At 39.1% G+C, this 26,548-nt stretch overlaps 2 long non-coding RNA genes across 2 annotated transcripts in view; one reads left to right on the top strand and one right to left on the bottom strand.

The window, feature by feature from the left end:
* Positions 1-1,204: 1,204 nt before the first annotated feature.
* LOC118824452 overlaps positions 1,205-26,548 on the bottom strand; it is a 32,757-nt gene continuing 7,413 nt past the window's right edge. The window contains exons 2-3 of the long non-coding RNA XR_005008610.1: positions 14,831-14,910; positions 1,205-1,217 (exon numbers count right to left, since the gene is read on the bottom strand). This is a non-coding gene — a long non-coding RNA (uncharacterized LOC118824452). The remainder of the gene's footprint in view (positions 1,218-14,830; positions 14,911-26,548) is intronic.
* Positions 12,563-24,150, top strand: LOC118824454. Its single transcript, XR_005008611.1, has 2 exons — positions 12,563-12,796; positions 22,393-24,150. It is a non-coding gene; the product is annotated as an uncharacterized LOC118824454 (long non-coding RNA).

Below are 26,548 nucleotides of genomic sequence, written 5' to 3'. Positions count from 1 at the left end.
TTAAGGTGTTCTACTGTTCTTCCAGTTAATGACTGTGGTAAGTTAGCTCAGTCTGCTACACAGCTAGCTAGATATATAATTTCTAGATATTATTCCATTCCTTAGAATACTTGCACCAGCCCAGCAGATGGTATGATCATCTGGACAGTGTTCACAATGACGAGCGGCTGTTAATCACAAAATCACAGACTACAGAGGAGGGAGGTGCATCACACTGTCTCTTACAAGAAATACGTCAACTAAATTTTAAACATAAACGCCAACAACCATTTGACATACCTCCTCTTCTCCACTCTCTTCTAAGGTTCCATGTTAATGGTGGCTGGTCATGAACACTGTCCAAATAACCATAACATTAGCTTGATATATCGCTAACTACCTACAGTCACTAGCTAGAATTACAGTACTGCCACCTAACTATCATTAGGAAGTTAGCTAGCAGTAGATCACTGTAGAACACACCAGGAAACACCAGAAAGTGTTTGTGTTGCATTTCTCTGAGCTCTGTGTTAAGGTGTTTTGTGCATGTATCTGGATAAACTTTGGCCACATTCCATTCACACTTTTCACTGAAATGTGTCCCTAGTTTGGCCAGGTGAGATCTGATTGTGCTTATCCTGCTCAAAAAGTGAATTAACACATGTTTTTTCTGTTTTACTTTTCCCCCACTACGATATGAGTCTACAAGCTTGGCTTGGAAAATTTCACTGACCTAGAGTGCACGAAGGGCTCTTGGTTTGGTGAAAACTCCAGCCTCATGTATCCTCCCTCTTTCATTTCATTGTTTAACATATGTGTGACTCGGCGTTCGGCAAATGCATCTCTGCTCATGTATTTGTACAGATAACAAAAACACATTCAGTTTACACTTGTGTTAAATGTGGTCAAGATCCATCTCTGACCACCTCAAAATGTGGTTTGAGTGATTTGATCGTAATCCAATCACAATGCGTTCTGGGGTGTTTAGACCTGGGATTTCAGTGAGCAGTGAAGAATGACACACAGCACTCCCTCTAACACATGAGACTTAGATCTGAGGAGACTAACAATAACACTTAAATGTGTTCAGAACACAGAAATTTTGGCTCTTCTGACAGAATTAAAGTAGTAGTCTGTAGTCTTTCTGTGCTGATACTCTGTGTGTGTGTGTGTGTGTGTGTGTGTGTGTGCATGTCATTGGTCACTAAGTGTTGCAGGGGAGTGACGACTCTCAGACACTGATATTGTAACCAGCAAGACCCTACTGACAGAAGACTATACAGACAGACAGACAGACGACAGACAGACAGACAGACAATTATAGAAAAAAAAGAACAAAAGAGGAAGAAAAACAGATTGTAAGCAAAAAACAAAGCAAGCAAGAAAGAAAAAAAAGAACAAAGAAAGAAAGCAAGAATAAAATAGCAGAAAAAGAGAGATGGAGAAGGAGAAGGAAAGAAAAAGAAATGAATGTGAGTCCGAAAAAAGAGAGAAAACAGTAAGGGTACGAAAAATAAGAGAAAAAGACAGAGAGGAAAAAGGAACTGGAAAAGAGAGAAACAAAGAAAAAACAAAGCAAAGAGAAAGAGAAAGGAAAGCAAGCACCAGCAAAATAAAAACAATGAGAGAAAATAAGCAAGAAAGAAATGAAAGTAAAAGAAAAACAAAACAAAGAAAGACAAAAAAGACAGAGAACAAAGAAATAGAAAAGAAAAAGAATTAGAGAGACAAACAGAGAGAACCAGAGAGAGAGAGAGAGAGAGAGAGAGAGAGAGAGAGAGAGAGCGAGAGAGAGAGAGAGAGAGAGAGAGAGAGAGAGAGCGCAAGAGGAAGAGACAGCGAGAGGGAGAAAAAAAGAAATGCAGGGCTGGAAATCAGGTCTATAAAAGTTCAATTGAAACTAAGGACACAAAAGCTCGGCTGCTGCTGGAACAGTAAAAATGGAAACACCTCAGAGAGCCGTCCTCCCTCCCTCCGTCTGTCTGTCCGTCCGTCCAAATGCATCCACACAAAAGCACACAGGGTGACAAAGACAATAACCAAAAACGCTGCTAATGTAAGTCAAAGGCCAGACGGCGGAGAAAGCGCGGCTTTGGCATGTGAAGGATTAGCCAGAGGAAAAACAGAGGCGACTGCTCGCGGCCGCTGGGGAACGTCTCCGGCCCCTGAGCTCCATAAACACTTCCACAGCGCAGCTCAGGGCGCCTTTCATCTCCTGCTGGATCCAACAGAGTACCTGCCTCGCACCGAGCACACCGCTGCCCCCTTTTTCCAACACAGAGTGCCGGTGACTGTAAACACTGCGAGTGTCAGACAAAATGTCTGATTTGTTTTGACTGTTGGAGTGTAGCTGACAGTGTCATTACAGGATATTTAACAAAGGCTAATGGTATGTCTACTGGTTAAACCCATTGTGTGCTTTTAAGCGCAATAGGGTAAGGGTAATTTACTTGTGAAAAAATAAAAAAGATAAGATAAGAAGTAGCAGAGCAAACACTGATACTGTTGTACTGGTTTCAAAACTCAACAATGGAAAACTAAAGCCTATTTAATATTATGTACTCTACACTACAAACAACGAAGCTGAGAACAAAACATATAGACATCTGTTAAGATCATTAATGTGTGGGTCAGATCAGAGGTTGGAGAACAGAGAGGCTGCAAGTTTTCATTCACCAAAGAATGTGTTACAAAGTGTGTGGGTGTGGCAGAAAATATTTTTGATTATTGCTACCTAAGTACAGTGTGGTAACATTAGCTAATGTTAGCTAGATTTATACCCTGTTATTAGAAAAAGGTCACTGTATTAGCTATATAGTCATATAGTTATATAGTATATAGCTAGCTAACTAACCAACCACCAAACTACATGGAATCAGTTTAGAGCTGAAAAAGTATCAAAATTCAGGATCTAGGAAAATTTAATGACAACAAAAATGAGAAATGGTTATTAAAAACCAACTGCTCCATGTTGTCAATTGATTTTTTTGATTAATTATTCTGGCAAGTTTATTTTATGTTAACTGTGTTTATTTATTGTGAGCTTTAGATATTCAGTTTCTCTTCTTTTAGCCCAGTGCATCCAAAACTGATGTTTCACTACTTTAGGCTAACGCATACACTGAGCAGGTAAGGTCATAATTTCAGTTAGTATACTCGCTTATTTAAGGTAGGCAATGCACAGGAATGCTGGTGAAACCATCTTAGAGCCTGAAAAAATTGACAAGAGAGATTGGAACGCTATTTAACTATTAAGCAGATTTATTACAGGGTACATTTCCATTCACAGTGGTGTTTTAGAAAGCACGTTCAGGCTCATGTCCTACATTTTCTTATAACTCTCTTAGAATTAAACAGGCCATTTCTGTTATTGTGCCTTTAAGACTGATATGTTAAATGAGCTCTGTTCTGATTGGCTGCCCTGTTCAAAAAACTTCAGCGTGAATAGGTGGAGCTAAACTGCTGTAGGTTCAATAGGCAGACATTAGGCAAACAATTAAATTAAAATTGGCTGTGTCTGCAGCCTAATTTCCATGTATCAACTACATGGACCTTGAGAGATTGTTAAAATTTCAAAACATGCCAATGTTTTCTTATTATATCAAAGTCTTATTTTTTTTAAAAAGTGAGTAAAATTCACTTCCAGGTTATGAGCACCTTAATGTGCCAGAATACACACTTTCAGACTGTTTAGAGTACAGACTCTACAACACAGCCACTTATGGGTCACACTAAGCTTGTTTTCTATCTGGAAAGGAAAAACTCCTGTTTCGTGCCCCAACTGTGACCTGATCAAGAGTGTAGATTTTCCTTACCAGCTGCTGGACAACATGCATTATAAAAAAGGTGTTAAATTCCTTCAACAAACTGGTCAGCGGTCCTCACCTGCTACTACAGTCATAAAACATGCATTAGTGTGGATGTGTTTATAAGATAAAAACAGGATGGCAGATCAAAACGAGTGTATAACACGGCCATAAAAAGCTGAGAAAAATTAAGCAGCCTGCCTCATTTATCAAGACTAAATCAAGTGGCAACAAGGCACCGAAATGAAAAACATTTGCTTAACTGCCAGACATAAATTGCGATGGTTAGTGGACTGTAAAGATGAGAAATGACTGCTAACTCTATGATGGGTAGCAAACAATTTTATTTGCTTTGTTCTCAGCTAATTCAGAGCAGGGATGAGTCATTTGGACAAAATACAACAATATGATGTTAGAGCTATATATTGTAACAGAGCTATACCATGCAATATATTAAAGGGCCCATATCATGGAAAAAACAAATTTTGCTAATTTTGAAATGCACCATTTAGTCCACACAGTCCAAATATGGAAAGTAAGCTACAAAAACAGCCCACTTTGAATTTGCTGTTTTTGTTACATCATTTATTTACACTAAAGTTATTAGGAGTGTTTTTACAACACAGAGTATCCAATCAGAACCACAAATATTTAAACATATCAGTCTTAAAGGTACAAATAAAAAAGTCTGTTTAATTTCAAGAGGTTAAGAGAGGTTTGAAAACCCTTTCAAAGCAAGGTTAAAGACTGCCCTACCTTTTTTAAGCCTAACTAATTTACATTTCAGGAGTATGTAAATGCCTTGAATCATCAAAACACGCACAGAAGCTCATTTGGATTATCTGGTGATTGGTCAGAATACTCACAGCACACAAAGAAACATACAGTGACTGGTCAGAGGGCTCATTTGCATATTGCAGCCTTCTGTGATATCAGATTGCAAAGGTCAATGCAAACAATATACTGGGCAGGCCTAATTCAGAGAGACACATTGAAGCGCAAGGTTTCTGATGTTCCACAACACACTCACTCTCCTGAGCACGCAGCAGTCCATCAGAGCAGCTGTCTGGTTAATATTCGACAGCTTTGGCTAACCTGGCACTGGGAAAACAGAGAGAGGTAGACAGGGAGACGTAGACAGGGAGAGAGAGGGAGAGGGAGGGAGGGAGAGAGGGAGCGAGCGCGAGAGAGAGAGAGGGAGCGAGAGAGAGAGAGAGAGAGAGAGAGAGAGAGAGAGAGAGAGAGAGAGAGAGAGAGAGAGAGACCACCAGTGATTTCATTTCTTGCTCAATTCAGTACTGCAGTTTACAGAAAGAGAAGTGCAAGCTATAGGAATGTAATCTCAGCTAAGGGTTTTTTTCTACAGGGAAACTATTTTTGCCATTTTCCCCTGAGGTTTTTCCTCAAGAAAAGGAAGAAAAAAAAAGTTGCTGGCATCACAAGCACTGCATCCAGTGCAGCTGATTTTTATTAGCCTTTTTTTTAAAACCCAGTGCTCAGATTATGTAGGCTAAATTAACATTAACAACACTGGAACACTTCCAGCACTTTCTGATAGTCAAAGATGCAATACAAATACTATAGTTTGCTCTGTAATTCTTAAACAAAAATCAGTTTTCTGTTTAAATAACATGAAATTAAAGTGCTACTGGTAAGTATGACTATTTAGCACAATGAGTCATACACAATTAAGCTACCACGTTCTGCTATAGCAGCATTCAAATACAGCATAACTGAGCTTACTAACGACCAACGTTATTTACTTAAAATTTCAACAATGATCTGCCCAAAAAAAAAAATTAATAAAATGAACGACTGTAGATTACGTCTCTCGAACAAAATTCGACCAATTATGATCTTGGTAGATCCACCATTGTGCACTGTTTCTTAACCGCTATCGCATCATCGGCCTTTACAGATATCTGCAATATGCAAATGAGCCCTTGAACCAATCACACTGCACACTGGAAGCATCATGACCGATCACATTTCCAGATGAGTGTTAATGTGGACGTCCTGATGAATCAAGGCATTCAACTGTCCATTATTCTTGCATTTTAATGCAGGCCAATCTTTAACCATTTCACATTATCGATACACCAATCTAATACATAGCAAGGCCTACTGTAATTATAATATATAGCAATATAATCGCAACATCAATATTTTCCCCATAATGTTTATCCCACACTAAAAACAAAACCGTGTGCATGACAGTTCAAAGTTTTGTATTATAAACTTACAGAAGGAAAGAAAATGCCTTGGAATGGCTGGCTGCTCGTTTCCTTAATTTCTATTCCGTTTTTACCACAGTGGTCAGAGATGATTCAGGACCAGAATCTATAAAGTGCTGCTTTAGAAACATCAAAAAAAGTCACAGTGAAATCACACACACTCAAATGGTGGTCAGTTTTTTTTTATGATCTCCAACTGCTCCTTTAACACTAAACTTTCTGTCCCCTGCAATTTTGGTTGAGAACATCATAGCTCCAGAATGCAGCCAGAATAGAGCATTAAACCTGACAACTGACCGCTGAGCAGGGGTCCGATGTGACCTTGTGACAGCTGAGGACACCTTGCTAAACTTTTTGTTTTGGACTGTGATGAAATCTCAAAGTTGGAGTGTGACGAAGTCTGAAAGTGTCCGCCCCCTGTAAAGCCCAACCCAAAACTCCTGTAGTCTGTGCTCTTTTACTGCCCCAGTGCAGTTATTCTGCAGCTCCATCCATTCACACCGAAGCTATAAGGAGTGTTTCAGCCTAGACCGCTTTCAGAATAAGGCACAATACAGGACAGTCAATCAGAACATAGCTCATTTGCATATAAACCAATCTTAAAGGCACAGAAACAAAAAACAGGCTGTTTTATTTTAAGCTATAAAGCGAGGTAGAAAATGGTCTTGCAAAAATACATTTTGGTACGCAACCCCACAAAAAAAAGAAAGTGGACCTCAAGGGATTCCTTTAGTTTAGTCCTATTCTATATGACTGAAATGTGCATCCCTAATGGAAATCACTAAACTGCGCTGGACTAAAGCCCCCCAGGAATGGAAATGTAAGGACAGGACCCTTGAAATGCACTGATGTGTACGAGTCTGTCTCTTTAAGAGAGTGAAAGCCTCAGCCACCCACGCATGAGTAGGAATGAAGCAGAGGAGGCCTTCACGAGCTTCTACTCTGTCCAAAACGATAAAAGAAAGACTCTCTCTCTCCCCCCTCACTCTCTCTCACTCAATCTCTCACCCCCCCACCCCCCAACATTCCAAACCTGAAAGCAGTACCTGCAGCTCCAGCCAAGAAAACATCACAGCTCAGCCCGAGGCAAACGGAACATACAGTACGTTTTCTCCCAGAGCAACTGAATGACAGTTACTCAGTACCCACATAACTTTTTTTTAATCCCCTTTAGAGCCGCAATCAGGTTTCTGGCAGGACGCTTTCAACATTGACACACACACAAAAAGAAAGTGCTTAGAATTTACCTGATTCAAATGCGTCAATTAGTTGCACATGAACAAAAGGTGTTACAGTTCTTGCCAAAATAAGTAAACTGCGACGCAAAGCATTTTATTCAGGTGCAACCAACTGACGCACTTGGATCGTCAAAGCATCAATTTTATCAGAGCAACATTCTTTCAAATAAACATGCATACAGTAGAAAGTAAAGGTATGTACACATATAGTGGGAACACTGATATCTGAGCAAGTAGTCCATAGTGTGAGATAAGAACTGACCCAAAAAAAAACCCAAAATAAATAATAACAAGGAGGATAAATAAAACAGAAGAGCAATGCAGGTACAATCAAAGTATCAGATAACTGCCAACTAGAGATGGGCATTCCAACTAGGGATAACCAAACTGATCCTACTATTTCTATACTTAATGAGAATTTCAATTGACAGGGCTTTGGTCTTTGAATAAGGCACATGTAGCCTGGAACTACAGCTTATCATTGGCTGTCTTTACATGCAGACTTCTGCCAACCTGATTGAATATATTCCGATTATAGATGAAGACTAAGGTGTTTATATGCTCAACAACCTGATGAAAATCTTAATTTACGCGCACACTACAAGTAATCCAATCCAAAATTATGTGCATGCATAGAGAACCACTTAGTGTAGATGTTACCATGACAGCGAGCATCAACTGAGTCCAGTCAAGAGTGGGACGAGCAGCAGTGTGTTACCTGGGTTTTAGTTGGTGCTTGTGTTTTTAATTACTTTTAAATTATGGCAAAAAGGAAAACGTACTTCACATGTACTTATTAAAAAAGGCCGAGAGGAAGACGTCGTGTTCTGAGACACATAAGCTGGATGCCAGTCCCACCGGCGTCTTTTAAAGTTCAACAGACCAGTTTCTGCTCCCGCCGCGTTGGACGTTATAAACTTTCCCTAGACGCGAACACACATACGCAGAACGTACTTAAACTTTCCAACTGGGATTGTAATCAGATACAGCCATTTACATGGTTTTTACACTTTTATGTAACTGATTATTTACAGGACTACCCACCTCGTTAAATCAGATATTCAGAAATCAGAACATTTGAATAGCAAAAATTGTTCAAATGCCAGTCACTGCTGTCAGATAGATAATAGATATGGCAAGTTTCTCTCATCTAGGGGTAGGTATTGAAATTCAATGCTTTTGTGGTACCAACCAAGTCTCTCCAATACTAATGAGTATCGGAAAAACTCCTACACAACAGCAATTTGGCTCATCATCTGAGAGCCTATAAGCATGCTTGCTCCAAAATGTAGACTTGAGACTGGCTGTCTAAATGATATGCCATAAGCAAGTTAACATCAGTGCTTCATCAGAGCAATGCACTGTGGTCAGTAAACACACCCACTGCCAACTCTCACACACTATTCTGGTTTAAGCCACACCCACTTTTAGTTTGCATACAAATGAGTTTGCTATTGAGAAGTGTACATATAAAACAGCAGTGCTCAACACCTCAACTTCAGGCTATTGACTTTTTGATGCTTAACCTAATTTTTGTTTCTATTTAAAAGGAAGGTATCAAACAAGTACTGTTCAGAAATCGATATCAAAGTCAAGGTATCAGTACTGGTATTGGAAACAGTAAAGTTCTAACCTATAACCAGATCTCCTCTGCCCTTAGTAGAGCCCTGGAGATGCTGTCTTTGCCAAAATGAAGGCTAGTCTGGAACAAGGAGGGAGTCCCTCACTCCGCTGAACCCGCTGACTGCACATGCCCCATTTAAAAGTCTACCATCTGCCTGGATTAAAATCATAAAGACTCGCAGTCAGAGTCTGGAAGAGGAGCCACAGCAAATGCTGGACAAAAAGAAAAGCATGGCTGCCAGGAGCAGGTCAAGGAATACAGCAAACAATGTATTGCAACACAATTGCAACGAGCAACCGTCCCATCGGAGAGGATGGCCGCTGAACTTCAGGCCATTCGTGAACTCCCACGTCACAAAGAGGTCTGTGAATTGCTCCTCGCTCTTGGAAAGAACTTTTAAGTGCTGCCACATTCCACGTAATGCCATGTTGCTAAGTGCCAGTGCGGCGAACTGAACTGGTGCCAAAACGCTTAACAGCTCCAAGGCAATGCAGATCCAAAGTCCCAGCAAACAAGAAGGGCGAGTGTTTACGTAACATGGTTCAGGCCTGGCAGCTCTGCAAAGTCACAAAACTGCCAACAACCGTGTTAGATAAGCCTTCACTGAACAGGGCTGATCAATTTGCTTCTTTATCCCTTTGAGTATTGCTGAGCAATACAATAAAACATATCACAATACATGAAGATATTTTTACAATATTTTCCTTTTGGAACAGGCACTAGCACCAGCAAAGCGAAGTGAGGACAATGACATCTTTCTTTTCTTATTCACGTCACTACTGTCACTGCACTGAATTAAACAGGACCAATGATGTTCTTTTAAACATTTTCAGCTCCTGTCAAAATTCAAAATCATGATGTCCTGACAATAAGGTGACATTACATCACTTGGGAGTCTCTTTAAAGTCTCTTAGTAATGAAATTCTGTTAGTGTTCTTTAAAGATTTAAACGAACTCAGAGTGGTTTGATGTAAAATGCACTATTCTAACGAAACTTAATTAGAAATGTTCACAGTGGTGGTGATGAGAACCAGACATCTGAAGAGTTTAATGCCTCAGAAAGTTATTATATTAACTTTTTACAAATATGTTGTCAAATGTCTGAGACACTGTTTTATGATTCTGAGCTAAAGTTTTTGGCACAATACAAAGGAAAGGTACATGCAGTAGGACAACACAGTATCTGTAGAAAACCTATTTTTTCCTGGTTAACCACTGTTCTGCTGTTATCAAGATTACATGCAAAAACTCAGAACACAGTAAAGGTCCACTGATCACCACCAATGTAAAGAAATCAGTCAGTAAATTACCATTTTTTATCTAATCACTCTGTTTACATTCCAATGACTGAATTCAGCTGAAATTTAGAAAATCTGTGTAAAGTATGAACTATAACCAAAACTCAGAAAAGCTCATCATGATGTAAATTATGATGATAAAGATATCACATCGTCATACTGCCCACTCCTACCTTTGAGGATTCCTACCATGCTAGTGCCTGTAGAATGTCACTTGACTAAGAATTCAGCTTCTAGAACCCAAAACTCCAGAAGGTTTTCTTGGAACACATGGTCCTCCTGCATTAACCGTATACAACAGTATAGAAATGGTGCCTTGTTAGACAGTGCTATAAAATCATATTAACCCACTTTTTTTGAAAAAGGAAATGCTGCAAAGTCTTGACCCACGTAAGACACCATAAAAACGCTAGTGTGGACAAACAACGTCAGTTTCTGTTTATTCACTAACCGACTAACCTCCCTTTTAAAGCCACAGTCTAAACTTCAAATCAATAGCAATTTAGATCAGTGTCACCATCTGATAACTCTGCTTCCAGGGCAGCAAATCACACAGATCACATGCAATAAGCAACAAACACATGCTAACACTAAGTTAGCACACAAAGGAAACACTCCCAACCACTCAATGCTATGCTTTACAAAAGCTCTGATACAGCTAATAAATGACAATGACGGGAGTGGCTGGCAAAATCTCATTTGTATAGCAATGACTGACAGTAACGAACATAGGCAAGTAGGGCCCAATGTTAGTATCGTAAATAATATTTCCACTGCATATCCTAGACTGTAATCTTCTTGAACAAAAGTTCCCTCACACCTCCTTCTTGTTCCACATTTGCACTTAAGTGCATCACATTTAGACCATCATGCTCAAACTACTCAAACACCCTAGAAAGAAATATATAGCAGTCCTTTCAGCTTTTATCACATTTGTTTTTGGTGTCAAAATGCTCTCATCATGTGTGTGGCACTACAGAAAATGCCACAAAACGTCAGAAAACGTTCAATGGAAAATCACACAGAAGCCTCAACAACTAAATACACCATCAGCTTTTTCTGTATTTAGTGTGTCTACTCTTTATTACAGCTTCCAATCTTTTCAGTTTTCATAGAAATCTGCACGGATGTTTTTTCACACCTCTAAAGTTTAGTCTTAGACGCTGTTTGCATTTTCTACTTCTCACAAATCAAGAAATCCCAAATATATTTAGTGATGTTGAGGTGACGGGCTGGTCCATTATTCCAAGAACACCAGCAGCTTCGGTGTTTGATTTGCAGAGTTTCTTCTTTTTTTTGTCTATTTCTTTTACTCAGTAAGAGCTTATTGACAGCTTTGCATCCTTTCAGACCCATAGTGTTGAGTTGTCTTCTCATAGTGGAAGGATGGACAGAAACACTTGTGGACTAAGTGTGGAGCGTGATGAAAGCTTAAGGTACTGCTTATCTGATGGGGACAGTTTTGGTGGTCTACCAGGTCATACTTGGCTGTGATGAGTTCCATTTTCTCCACATCTTTTGATTATTTTTTCTCCAGTTCTTTCCCTTATCTTCCCTCAACCTTCCTCTTGATTATGTAAGTGGATTGACTTATATCTAACGTCCTCAGAAACATCGCCTGAAAAATGAAGAACTGGAGATTAATGGCCATTTTGACTGGAAATTAAATAAACACACAGTACTGTGGGTCGGATCACACTGTACACATGATGATAACTTAGATCAGTAGTCTTAAACTAATATCAAGCAACTGATGTGAATGTAAACTACTTTTATTATAATAAAGTATTATTATACTAAAACTTCAGTTAATATGAGTGCTATTACTGACTAGTTTTGTTACAGGACTGGACGGAATCTTTTTTTTACCCTCCAATATCCCATCTGCATCTTTGGCTTATATTAGCCCAATACCTGGTATTGGCTCAGAGCCATCATCAAAAGAAATTCTTTGTACAGCTTCTCATTTAGATTATTTAACACATTGGCCTCTCCCTTCCACCTTAAAGGCTCAGAGAACTGAGGGACGCTGACGCAAAACGCTGACAGCAGGAGTGACCCTTCTCGTATTTCTGATGTCGGAAGCAAAAGCAGAACATGGTAACGGCCGCCGACGAGGCCAGAGGTTAAAGTGGTTCTTGAACTGCCGGGTCCAGGCATGACTGCCCTGATGGAGGCCTTCTTTATGCTTTGCCACATCTGTACTCAGTTATGTCTCACAGCCTCCATCAGGCTGCTGAGTTATGACTCACACTGATGGCACTCGGGGGACACGACTGCTTCTATATCCAGTACCTTGCTCCCCACCCCCCCACCAGCGTCTACCTTGCCTCCTACTGCTACACACTAAAAATGTGGTCTAGATGGACAAAACTCGCAGGAAGGAAAGTCGGGGGAGTACGGGCGAGCCGGCCTAGCGTCTGGAATTCTTCAATGGGTTAATCAAGGTTTAGCAGAGCCAAGCTGGACGTGAGCCATTGTAAAGAAGAGACGCCCTCGTGCCAGAAACCCAAACCTTGATCTCAGATTTAAGCACTCTTGGTGAGAAAACTGCACAGAACAAAACAACAACATTTTCCTACTCCTGTGAACGCAACCAATGACAGTACGGCTAAAGGTAAGGTGCTTAATGTTCCTAAAGGGCCAACATGATAGAAAAAAACTTTCCTGGACTTTTTTGGGTTAAACAGCAGAATTAAAAGTAGTTTGTATGCACTGTTTAAATGGAAACAGAGCTGCAAAAACTGCAGCTGTTTAGATTCTTTGTGACATCATAAAAACAACATATTCACATATATCCACCTATTCAGCTTACACCTGTTTAGCCCTCTGTTCACATGGTTATACAGAGTATTTCAGCTCAAACTGCTCAAGCTGGCTTTGTATTCATTCGTTACTCAAGTTTTCCCCTTCAACCTTAAATAGTGCAGGAGGTATATACCAGGGCCTGTTTGGCAACAGAACGTAATTCCTTCAGCCTTTCACTTTCCAGCGCCAGACTTAACAGATGCGTTCAAACAGTTTGAGCAGCAGATCAACACTGAAAATGTGGAATTATGTCAAGAAGGACATTAGACAAGCGATTAATCATTGTTCATCAAGAGGAGGTACAACACCCCAGAACTTCTCCATTACAGATTCGATTTATCATCTTAAAACACAATACTGGAAAATAACGGAAGTAGAACGTTCCTGCTAGCAAGCTAACGCCATCTGTAGTCTCAGTTAATAAAATGACCCAAAACACTTATATACATCACAAATGACAGTGCAAAGGTGCAAAAGTGCAAAGTAAAACTAAAAAAAAAAAGAAGGAGTTAATTGTCCTGGATGATCAACCATTAAGGGCATTTGATTTTGTGGTGCATACTGTAATCATTTCTGTAAGTTTTTTATGTGCACTGTTTTCATTTATTGTTAGGTTTTTCAGTTTTTGGTTCAGTGTGTCCTAATTTTTTGTTTCTAGTTTTGGCAATGAATTTTCCTTTCAATGCATCACTACACTTACACATACAGCTGAATGCAAAAATTTGAGTGCTGGTCTAATGATATGTTTGTTATGTTTTATTTTTCCCCAACATGTTAAACTTGGCAAATAGAATTGTGCAGTAAAATTTGATGAAAAATGCCACATTTTAGCTCTCTGTAGAGGATGTGTTAACTTAATTTCACTTACAAAATCAACAAAGCATATAATCTGACCAGGGGTGTTCAAACGTTTGTGTATGACTCTGTGTAAGACAAAAGCAGCGTCTATTTAATTCTAACTTTCATGTAAGAATCAATGACAGGTTTTGTTACATAAACCCACACTAATGTTATTAGAGAACCTTTAATAAAACACAGGAAAATGTAAGACATGGGCCCTTTAACTCACCATTAGATGTAGATTACTGAGCTGTCACTTCCTGCTCCCCATAGGATTCCCATTAAGCCAACAAAGCTGATTTATCATGGCACTCACAGATCAATACACATTCAAGCTGGTGATTATCTACAGAGGATTAACAGAGCCACAGGTTCCCCTTTGGAGAACCAACCATTGACTATCTGTCATTTCTCACAAAAGGCATTTAAAAAACCCATCACAACAAGCCATACACTGAAGAAAGACAGAAATCCATGGTATGTACAGTCTTCCTGTTCAGGGAAGGAGGTTTATAGACCATGTACTTATGGTCATGACCACTTGAGCCTGGAGAGTCAAGTTATTGTGCTTTCTGCAAGAGCACTAGTCAAGAACCGAGTGTATTGTTTTTGGCACCGAGCTGACTTTGCAGCACTCTATGGAAAAGACGACCAGCGTTTGCGTTCTCAAGATGATAAAACAACTGTGCAGTAAAAGTCTAATTGTTGAACAGAGACGAATTAAGCCAGATCACCCCCTTATGGCTTATGTAACCTCTTAGCCTTGGTGCTGGATTTACAACTCTGCAGAGTCAATCAAATATAGCTCCATTCGGGAAAAGGCAGCAGCATTCAGGCCTCCCACAGAGTCTCAGCTAACACTAAATACAGTCATCAAGTCATAATCATAAAACAGGATCACGTCTTTCTACAATTAAACTGACGATCCAGCAACTTCAGCACGTTACAGTCGTTTACAAACTCTGTACACCAAGCGTCGAAGGACACTGAACAGCACTGTTACCTTGTCATTTATAACCCAGCTCTCAGGATCCCACTTCGCAGCAGTAAAGACATCCAACGAACAGCAATACAGGTGCTTATCTGAAAAAAACAAAGCAACAACAAACTTAACAGGATCCTCCTGTATCACATTGCAGAACTCCACCAGCATCTGATTAGCCTTGAAGATAAGCAGGTTCTCTTAAAGAGGAATCTATGATTAAATCATTAAGATGTCCGCAAAGTCATTTAGAGTAGTTGTGAAATGCTTAGTATTGTTCACAGTGGTGGTAATGGGAACCAGTCATCTTAGTGGTTTAATGACTCTAAAGGCACACATTTTTTTTTAATAAATTCATTAAATTCATGCAGGGTGTAGTAAGACAAAATAGTCCCCCAAAAAAACTTATTTTTACAAATGTATTACTATTTCACCATTATCATTACATATAAAAACAAAAACATGTAGGTTCAATGATCATTTTGAAAAGCAAATATTATGGCTATCTTTGAGTTGTAGACATCAAAACCCCTAGTTCCCATCATCACCGCCACTGTAAAGAAATCCGAGCCAGCAAGTTTTTCTAAAATGCATTTCACACCAAATGCCACTCTGAATAACTTTTTTTATTTATTTTTTTTACACCTCAACAATTGAGTCACACAGAAATTCCCCTTTAATCTGGGATAAGCAGACAATAAGCAAAACCCATATTACCATAAAACCCATGTTCCATACTACACACAAAGCTGGACTGTCCATTTAAACTGAACTATGTAATTATCTATCAACATAGAGGAGTCCAACTGCAGAGAAAACTCATTAGAATAAACACACTCCAATGACTACTTCTTTTAAGAACAGTGAAATAATCTGGGTGAAATTATGCACAGCATTTTGTCTTGGGTGAGGATGGCTAAAAGGTTTACAGTATAATCATAATTTTTAGGCAGACTAATTAAAATGTCATTAGTTTTTCCATTTCGCAGACTTCATATTAATCATACCTTTTTAAGCGTGCCTTCTTTTAGTGCTTGTCTGACCTAAATTAAATTAACAGCATGAACCAAAATTGAGTTTTTTTTAAATCTCGCATTCTACAAAAAAATCTATTATAAACAAGTGTAATAAATGTAACTGTACGGCACCGTGCGGGGGGGGGGGAGATATGATTTAAAATAAACATAATAATATTTAAAAAGATTTAACGATATCAGGGAAATAATTCTATAATAGAGGAAAGAAAAAAAAACACTACTGTTACGTTGAAGGCTATGAAGAGAAGAAGAGGATGAGGATGAAAAAGTTTATAAACAATACAGGTTCCTTCTTAACATAAACCAAACACTGTCAGAGTTTGCATCTAAAAGCTTTATTTCCATTATCTCACAAACTTTCAAACTTTAGTAGCTTCTTTATATTCTTGTAGATGCAGGATTTCAGGGTTTAAGGTGGTAAAAAAAGAACATCTGAGCTTCTGGTATCCACAATATGTAAAATCCATATTGCAGAATACCAAACTGATGGGGCTGGCCATTGAAATGAAATACTTTTACATTACTACTGAGCATTTAAAAATCCTTACTAAATTTCAATACCCACGAGGTGTCTTATCAGCATCAGTAAGCTGTTAAGAATGACTGCTTTCAAAAATGTAGGCAGCAGACTGGCTGTCTAAATTACATTCTGTGTGCACGTTAGTAACGTCAGCGCATCTTCATTCGTCTGCAGTCTGCTATATCCTAAAATTTACATCACGGAATAACATCACCATGGTAGGGATGCCCATTCTGATGCCAATTCAAAAACATTCAGACACACACACACACACACACACACACACACACACACTTCTCTGTAATGCAGCATTTCTTACTACAGGGTTACACATGCATTAAAATCAATAAAATGCAGATATTTCAGCACAGTAACCAAGTGTCACCTAAACATTCTGCTCTTCCAGTGTAAATATATGTGTCGACAAATAACGGTTTGAGGTATCAGCTAAATAAACAACTGTACAATGATGATCTTTTTAAGCAATTATCTGCTGATACAGATATGACTGATATTATTGTGAATCCCTACGTAACAGTATTCACTTTTATACCAGCACACTTCCAATTAGGGATGCACCGATATGGAAATCGGGGACCAATGGCGATATCTGATTTTTGTTAAGTACATATCTGTCAATGCTGATACACAAACCACCCGGATTAGCATCACAGGGAAACATTTATTTGTAAAGGATTAAACACAGTAAAATGAATAAAATGCAGATGTTTTCATTTCAAATCCCAGTGTTTCCTAAACATTCTAGGCTTCTACAGCATAATAAATCTAAGTCTAGTGTATTTTTTTTTTTTAAGTCAAGTGTCTACCACTGCCAATATAACTCCAACATTATTGTGCGTTCCCACACACTGGTGTTTACTTTTATACCTGCACACTTCCCACTAGGGATGCATCTATATGAGAACTAGGGGCCTGATCTCTGATATTTGCACATCTGCCAAAGCCAATACATATACATTAACAAAATATACATACCGGGAGTACATCTACCCAGATTAGCATTACAGAGTTACAAATGCTGTAAAATGAATAAATTGCAAATATATTAGCACAATAACCCACAGCTACCTAAATGTTCTGCTCTTCTAGAGTACAACAGTCGTATCATCAAATTTTGTTTTTGAAATATGTCAAATCTAAAATGTTTGTCAGATGCTGATAGTTGACATTTGATATTACACTGACAGAATTCTGACATCATCGTTCGGCAATACCCATATTTTCACACGCCCCCACAATCTTTCTAAGATCTAGCAATAAGAACCAGGAATTAAGGCCTATTCTGGGTGTGCGCTTTTGCATATACTGTTGGTATGCCTAGGTCATGGGCTGTGTCAAGCTCATTTTCCGCAGCCAGAAAAATGGTATCAGCGTGGCCTCGTCTGCCCTGTGTCTGCTGACTGAGCCTACACACCGTGAGATATGAGCCACACGAGCCCCATGAGGCGCAGGCTGGAGAGAGCAGGCTTTAAGAAGTGCAGCTGGAATGAAGAAGAAGGGGGTGGGGGTGGACAAAGTTATAAGGCCTTACCGCCATTGGCTTACATCACACAGTCACTTACTTCTGCTCCAATTCCTACTGGGCCATTTTGTCCACTTCTCATGTGTTAAAGATTTACTGTCTGTGCTGACACACACACACACACACACACACACACACACCATTGAAATGGGATTACTCTTCTGTTCCTCTAGTCTGCTGGGAAGTGAAAATGAGCCAAGTGTTGTGGGCGTATCTGACCCGCATCTACTGCAGCTCTGCTCTGACTATCCTCTGAGCTGAAACTAGAAAAAAGAACAGATGAAGGTCCCATTCAAAAAACTGTTGAACTTCAACTTTAAAGGGGCCAAATACTACGTCTTCATTATTGTTTTCCCCCTGAGGTCCACTTACAACATTTCTACGAGTTTATCTACTGAAAACAAAAGAACAAGTAACTCATTTTTACATAACTTAAATTAATCTATATCTTTTAGAATTAAAACAGACCGTTAGGCCCGATCCCATTTCTTCCCTCGCCCCTACCACTTAGTCCTTACCCCTCCATTTTGGCCATTCGCGTCTAAGGGTTGGGTGTCCCGATTTTTGTTAACATAGAGGGGTAAGGCAGTGTTAGGGCTACATGGCCGTCCCCACGGAGGTTTTTCAGAGGCACACTCCAATGAAAAAATGAAAACCGGCAAGATGGCTGCGCGAGCAACCAAAGAAAACCACAAATGTGAGTATTTTCTCCATAAAAAAATTCCGATAACCATTGTATTATCTTAGTTTACTGTTGTTTTAATGTATTATGGTCCTTTTCATCATAACAAGCATATAAAGTCGCTAGTAGTATGCTGATGTCTTGGTAGCTAACTAGCTAAATGGAATGGGTAAAATTGGAACAAGAAGCTGGCGAATAGCTGACTTCAGCTTCATATTACCGAAAAATGATGGATGGGCAATAATAAATAATTGTCAGACCCCACCCTCCCCCTTTAAAGGCACATGATGCCCTAAAGCCCAGCAGTGAGGTTGCTGAACTTCACCCTCCTCTGCTATCACTGCAGACTGGCAGGGTCACTTACAGAGCACCGCTAGTAGCCTGTTAATGAAGTAATGGTCTTCTTTATTTGAGGGTCCAGTTTCGTAGAGGAAAGATTTCAACCACTAACCCTTATAATTCAAGTTTCAAGAGCAATGTGACACTCAAAAAAAGGGGTAAGGGTAAAAATAAGAAATTGGATTCGGGCCTTATTCGGCCTTTAAGGCTGATATATAAATGATCTTGGTTCCGATTGCCTGCTCTACACTGGGCCTCATTCATAAAAGCAGGAATGAAGCACTCTTTATAACTTTAGCATGAACTGGCAGAGCTAAACTGCTGTAGGCTAAATAGATGGATTCATCTCTGAACACCAGCAAATATGGTTTTGAGTGATTTGATCATAATCTGATTACAATGCGCCCTGGGGGTCTTTACATCTGGCTTTTCAAGCTTTTGGGATCTGATCACAAAAACACACTTTAGGGAAAGGTATAAATAGGCCCTTTACATGGAGAAAGCCTCCAAACAGTCTGAACTAAACCTTCTGTAAAGCACAAAGGTGAAATCAACAAATTCTGGATCCGTTTTTCGTAAAATGATGTCAGTGAGCTTGTCCGTAAATAAGATCAGGATCTTAGAAGTGCATGGCTGACTTTCTCCCGCTTAGTGAAAAAGCTGCATCACAGACAAAGTGCCAAACAAAAACAGATAAATGTGATGTTTATCAGTTGTTTGTTCATTCAACAAGCATTATGTGGTCTGGTTATCACAGAGATGTTTGTTGCACAGCTGAAACTAAACACAAACCACAAACCACCATGATCTCGAGTGGAACACAATACGCTTTTGTTTTATTTTGTTCATTTTGGATATCAGACCATTTCCGAGATTTCTTAACAGATTGAACAGCAGTGCTTCCTCAACAAGCGTGAATGATTTAATAGTGGGTGGAGCATTAGCAGTGACATGCTTGCATTTCGTGTCATTGAAGGCAACTGACTATAAGCAGGATCTGGCCATGTGGGCGACAGAGACAGTAGGCTGAGAGAGAGAGAGAGAGAGAGAGAGAGAGAGAGAGGAGAGAGAGGAGAGAGAGAGAGAGAGAGAGGTACAGACAGATGTTCAGCTGCTAAGTGGGTCACACTGCCAGCTGTATCATCCGAGTAAATCTGAAGGCACAGATTTGCTGGACGTGTTCAAATGTCAAATGTTATGCAAAAGGACATAAGGACATCTCTCTGTAAACACTGAAGGACTGTGGCACAACATAAACATCCATTTGAGCAACTGTGCAGCCCAAAACCTCCCCAACTACAAATCCAACTGCCTTCAACCAGGGGCTGAAATTGGTTTTACATTGAAACCACAATTTAAGAGTGCAATTCTGAAATTGCAAGAGCTCTGATTTTCTTATAGTATACATTATCAACAATGTTGCCTTGCAAGTTTTTAAGTAGGGGAAATTTTACCTAAAAACAGGGAGCTTGTGAACTGCCCATAGACAAATTGAGTTAGGCCAATCAGAGGCAACTAAACACCTATGTTCTGTGTACATAACAAGGCAATTACAGGCGAAACTAATTGGCAGTTGGGCAAATGTCAAGCCAGGAAAAGTGGATAATCTGGACAAAGAAAACAGGCCTGGACCTTAACCTACAGAAAACAATTACAACTTAACTCAACCACAGTCACAAAAGTTGTCACCCCTACCTCCAACAAAGACTGGTCTATATTTGCCTGATTGGCTAAACGCAATGTAGCATAAAGTTGAAATTTAACCACACATCAACCAATAATGCACCATGTGATGCGGCAAAGCTCTACAGTGAAATGAATCAGATGCAGCAAAGCTGCAAGTGGAAGCGTATACAAAGATACAGTAAATCACACTGCAATATAATCTGATATAACAGAAATGCACTAATCCTGAAATATTATATTCAGATTTCTTCACAGCCAAATTGGCCGACTGCATATTTTCCTGGCCGTTGCTAAAGAAATGGTCTGTGGCTACAATTTTTGTGGCTCAAAAAAAAGGAAAGCTTTATAGTGAGTAGAGACAGAAATACCAGCATAAAGTATTCAAAAATAAAATATGAACCTTTTGCTTAACAGCAAGCAGCAATAATTTGATACTGTGACTGTAAAGGAATAATGCTAATAGTGCTAATCGTGAGAGAGTGTAAGGAACCACCAATCTGCATCATGAAAATGACATCATGCTAATTAGTGTCTATTAGCTTCCTTTCAATGTTAGCAACATGAGCATGTAAGGTTGATCTATGCCTTTAATACATTTTGATACATACTTCACTTTTCCAGCTGGCAGTAAGGTTTGTACCAGCCATACCACTTCAGTTGTATTAGTGGAAACTCTATTTAGGGAAAACAAGCCTGTTTCAAATAAAACTTGGTCATTTTCTTCAATCAAATCAAATAATGGTGGAGACGCGAAGAGGCTGCTGCCTTCCTCTCCTACCCACAGAACACACAGGCACTCAAACTCGCTCCATTCAGCTCCTCAGTGAGATTGAACCCAGACGTCAGTGTGGAACTTATGATGGAACAGTCCACACACATACTCTGTATATATGAAACCACCGACGGGCCATCAAACCTCATTTCACGACAAATCAGAGGGGTGGCTGGTGTGCACTGAATCTTTTGCAGTTTGCAAAATGCACACACTGGACTGTTCATAATAAAAGCAGCCCGTTAGCCTCATTCATGCTGAAGAAAGAAATTCAACATAATGTTTGGGGTCTAACAGTGAATGTGTGGTCACACTAAAGCTTGAGCCGATTAATTATAGAATCGTTAATAGATGAACCATTTCATCTACTGCATACCATCTGCGACGTAATAGGTCCCATATCCAACATTTATCTTGTAATTTTTCCACTTATAAACTGCGTGTGGCTTTATGTACCAAATCACTCAATCATTAATCATTTTAACATGGCTATTTATTCCCTCAGAATTAAACACTTTGTAACTGTGTCTTTAAGACTGTTCTATGCAAATGAGCCCTGAGCTTATTTGCACAATGAGTGTAGCATAAGTGGGAGGGGCTAAATGGCTATAGGCCAAAATAGGTTAACATATGCAGCTGTTGCTTTTTATAATCACAGAAATAGTCAATTAAAATACAGGCTGTTTTTCAGCTTAATTTCCATTTATAAACTGTTTGGAGTGGAGAGTGAAGACTACAACATTAGTAGCCTATAGGGTGACTTCATGTTCTATTATTTTAAAAAGAAGTGATTTATAGACCATGTATTAAACCTACAGCAAAAACTATCAAACTCTAACAAGAACTGTATTTTAGGACACACATTATATTTTGTATCTAAAAACTTATTTTAAAAGAAAGATAAGAATTAAGTTCTATATACCATAAAAATGTTTGTTTTCTCACTGGGTGAAGGCATGGGGTTAGGATAACTTTCTCATGGACCAAATCCAACATTCTTACAGACCAACCTTGGCCAATGGGCCACACTTTGGGCCACCCTGATCTAGGTAAACTTTAGCCCTGTAAACTCACTACACTACTGACCCTGACTGCATCACCTGCCGAAACGGAACAGCTCCCAACCCTGATACTGTAAGTACTCTGGTGTTTTCCCCACTCCAACACACCTGATTCTACTAATCAACTCATTAACAAGCCCCTTCTGAGATGACACAGGTGTGTTAGAGCAGGAAAACAACTCCAAGATCAGGAACCACTAAAAACACCAATCCATAGACTATTTTCAACGGATACTGAATGCTGGATTCGAGTATAAACATATTATATTGCTTTCTACTTTTCAGTTAAGTCTTATTCTTCATATTTTCCTCTTTGTGTTAGACTCAATGCCACTATCTTTTTCCTTTTCCCATGCGTTTAGTCTTTAACTCTTCAGTAAAGCCTTTAAAATCTACCACCATCATTCTTATTATTGTAGAGGCTTTGGCTCAGTGAGGTCCTATCAGAAAGTCACTGGAAATGCGCTGTAATGAAGCAGTTTATCAACATTCCAGTCACCAGAATTACTGTCTAGCACACCTAGTCCTCAAGTCATTAGCGCCTGACACACCTGGACAACTCACCTTTATTACTACTGACAAATTTACCAACACTGACAGACTAACTTCAGGAGAAACAAGAGCTGCCGGAACAGAAACAAAAGCTACTTTGTGTTTCAGTTGATTGTCACCATCTGTTATGACCATGCCCTTTCTGACATACAGGTATAAGACTGCTGCGTAATTTGTAAAGACTTCAGCTTAGCTTCTTAAAACCTCATGCTGAACACTGACGCAACACTACAAGGAAAGACATCCATAATAAAACACTCTGAATGTTTACTGTCCTACTTACTCCCGTCTCACAAACTCAGTGGAACAGAACTCTTGATTGCAACACTCACGATGTGGAAACCGTCCAATTCATAACACGATGACAAATCAGGTTACGCAGACATCTGTTATATTTTACTATTATATTTACATGGAAACATATTTAAAGGCAATGCAGCACTCATGGCATTGACAGCAGACCATACAGTCTTACAGAGCCAGACATGAACACATGTAAAGTGAATACATGTCTATGTAAATATAGACGTATGTTTATATTTGTATGTAATTCTACCAAATTGACCCATTTTGAACTTACTTGGACTTTAGACTAAAATCCCTTTGGTTTGAGTGACACTATACCTAAATTATGTTTATTTTATTAAAATAAATGATTGGACATTCTACACAGTCACTATCAAAACAAATCACAACACTACTGAAACCGTGCCAAGCGTTTCGGTAGTGACAATTTCTGCTTGTTTTGAGCAGTATTTAAAAACACAGTCAGTACTTGACTAGCAAACACAGCTTTGAACAGCTGTACACACATAAAATTGTAATTTTATTATTAAAACACAAGTTGACTTAACTACAGAAATTGTGCGTGGGTTTAAACTCTGTGTTTCAGTAGTGACAAGAAAATGTGGGATAGCAGTTTTGAATTTTTCAACTTTACAAAAAAAATCAAACATTTTAAACATTGAAAAAATGATTAAAGAATGAACTTTACACTGGATTATATACATTAAAAATGTACTATTCGCAGTGAAATTCTTATGGATTTAAACTGTTCTATATAATGTAAAGCAAACAGCAAATGGCACATATTGAAATTAACATTGTAGAAAAGTGCACATAATGGACTTACAAAAAAAGGAAAGGAAAGGAAAATCACCTTCAGTGAGCCCACTGTTTACTCTGAAATGCCTTTCAACACACTGTCACACAATAAAGCAAACCCAATCCACACAGGTCATCGGAGGATAAAACCATTTCCTCCATAGCCACTGTGTTAAAGAGGGATAAATGTCAGTCATCTGCTTTTGAAGTGCAGCCTGGAGGGCAGAGGGATGGGGGAAAGGGTCGGAGTGTTCAAGAATGACAGTGCTGAGCTGACGATCAGCAGAGAGAAAGCAGGTTCTCCTCTGTTCAGGCAGACAGCTGCCGTCCCCACAAGCAAAAACCCACACAGAACACAAAAAGACTGTAAGCCTATTTATGGAGTGGCTGATGCTGAAATATTTCTGTTAAACAAGGCCAAGTTCAGGGCCAAGGTCAAGATCCGGCATGCGCCAGATGCACAACATTGAGTAGGTTACTCACGTCAGTAGCTTATGAAAACATTCCACATCAATCTCAAAGTCCACACAGCTATATCCTCACCGCCTTGTGACTATGACGGAATGAAAGAATGACTTGGGAACAGCAACCGGGGAAGAACAACACTTCAAAAACACGTCAGCTGGAGGACTTACATCTAAAACATGTATCTCTCCAAAGCTATCTAAAAACCAGCCTGCGGCAGAACAGCAAGCTGAGGGTGGGCAACGCATAATATCACAACACTTGAAGATACTTACACCATACACATTTCAATATTTAAGACATGGCAAAACATAACATCACAACACTTAAAGACATTTTATGATGCATGACATCACAACATTAAGCTTTTCTGGAGTTTGACAAATTGGGGAACGAAACAAAAAAGCATCAATGGTGCCACATTTAAAAGTACTAAAATATGAGTACAATGATTTTTTATTCAACATCGCACATACTGACCTGAACTGAATCCATTTGGACAGGATGAATCACAGAGACTACCAACAACAAATGCCTTTAGTCAGAGTTCTTTAAATACTGATGATATCCCCAATATGCTCATATGTTTTAGGTCAGGTTTAAAAAAAATGTAAGTGATTTGTCAGATTTCTACATAAAAACACTGCTATGTAATGACATTAAAGTTAGAGCTATGGAATGGCATTGAAGTTAGAGGTGTGCGATATGGCAAAAATATAATATTGCGATAGTTCCAGGAAAATTTACACCAGACACGTGTCAATATATATTTTTTCAGACACCTGATCAGTTGAAGCTGAGAAAAGGTGGTAAAATTGCGCTACATTTGAAAAAAAAATACTATCTATAACTATGAACACAATGAATTTGATTGAATAGTGTACTGTGTTGCACAAGATCCAGTTAAACAGGACTAATTTTGCTCTCTTTATAATGAAACACGCAGTTGGTCAGTGTTCTACCAGTACTGATCATATCCACGATATCACGTACTGTCCAGACATAAATTAACTTGATAACAATATTTTGCCCATCATAATGTCACGGTCATATTGTCCAGTTCTAATCGGGGCTCTATGCCTGTTCCTGACCGTGTAAACAAAATATACAAAGCTGAAAGCAAATGACTTTATAAGTGTAAGTAACCGATGTAGGCCATAAATAAGATCCTCTAACTGCAGCACGCAGACTCAGCTTTCTGACAGATTGATTACAAACACTGGCATACATTCAAACATCCCAATAATAACAATTCACATTTTCATTTATTTTGACATATTAGGATGTTAACATTTTACACATTGTCAGTCTGTGCCTCCCCAGAGGTTCTGTCCACAGGTAACTCAAAGCAACATGGGACACAGGAATACAGTTGATATATAGTTTAAATCTGTCTTTTTGTAGTTATTCAGTGTTCTAAAAGTACTGACAACACCCATTATACATTTAGAAAATCGCATAATAAAGTAATTTATCACAATAATGATAAAATATCACCATACTGACCAGCCCTACAGTAGGCACTGCTCTCAGGGAAAGGGAGACGAACACGACCACGACTGCACTGATGTGACCTCCACAGCTCAGCTTTACAGAGTTATGAAGAGAAGCAGACCTAGCAAACTCAAAACATTACTCTATAAACATGGCAGGCTGGAGCAGAATTAAAAGCAGGCTGTATGGAGCATTTAGCAATACACTTAATGTCAGAGTTCAATAATTTGACAGAAGATTCCCAGTCAGAAATCCTGAAACTGGCTTTGGAATCGTAACACCACGTTAATTCGCTATTAACGGAGCATATTCAAACGTGACCCAGTTTAGAAATAATTAAACTTCAGCAGCTCTCACTGAAATCCTCATTGCACAATGCATTTTTCACACGATGCAGCATTACATCAGGAAAAAAAGTGCAGAAACATCACAGCTGAAAGGAGCTTTGTAGTTGGAGAGTAAAAACAGTTAGTGATGAGGTACC

This window comes from Colossoma macropomum, unplaced genomic scaffold (assembly GCF_904425465.1).
Source record: "Colossoma macropomum unplaced genomic scaffold, Colossoma_macropomum, whole genome shotgun sequence".
Classification (NCBI taxonomy): domain Eukaryota; kingdom Metazoa; phylum Chordata; class Actinopteri; order Characiformes; family Serrasalmidae; genus Colossoma; species Colossoma macropomum.
This window is presented reverse-complemented; position numbering and strand designations above follow the sequence as displayed.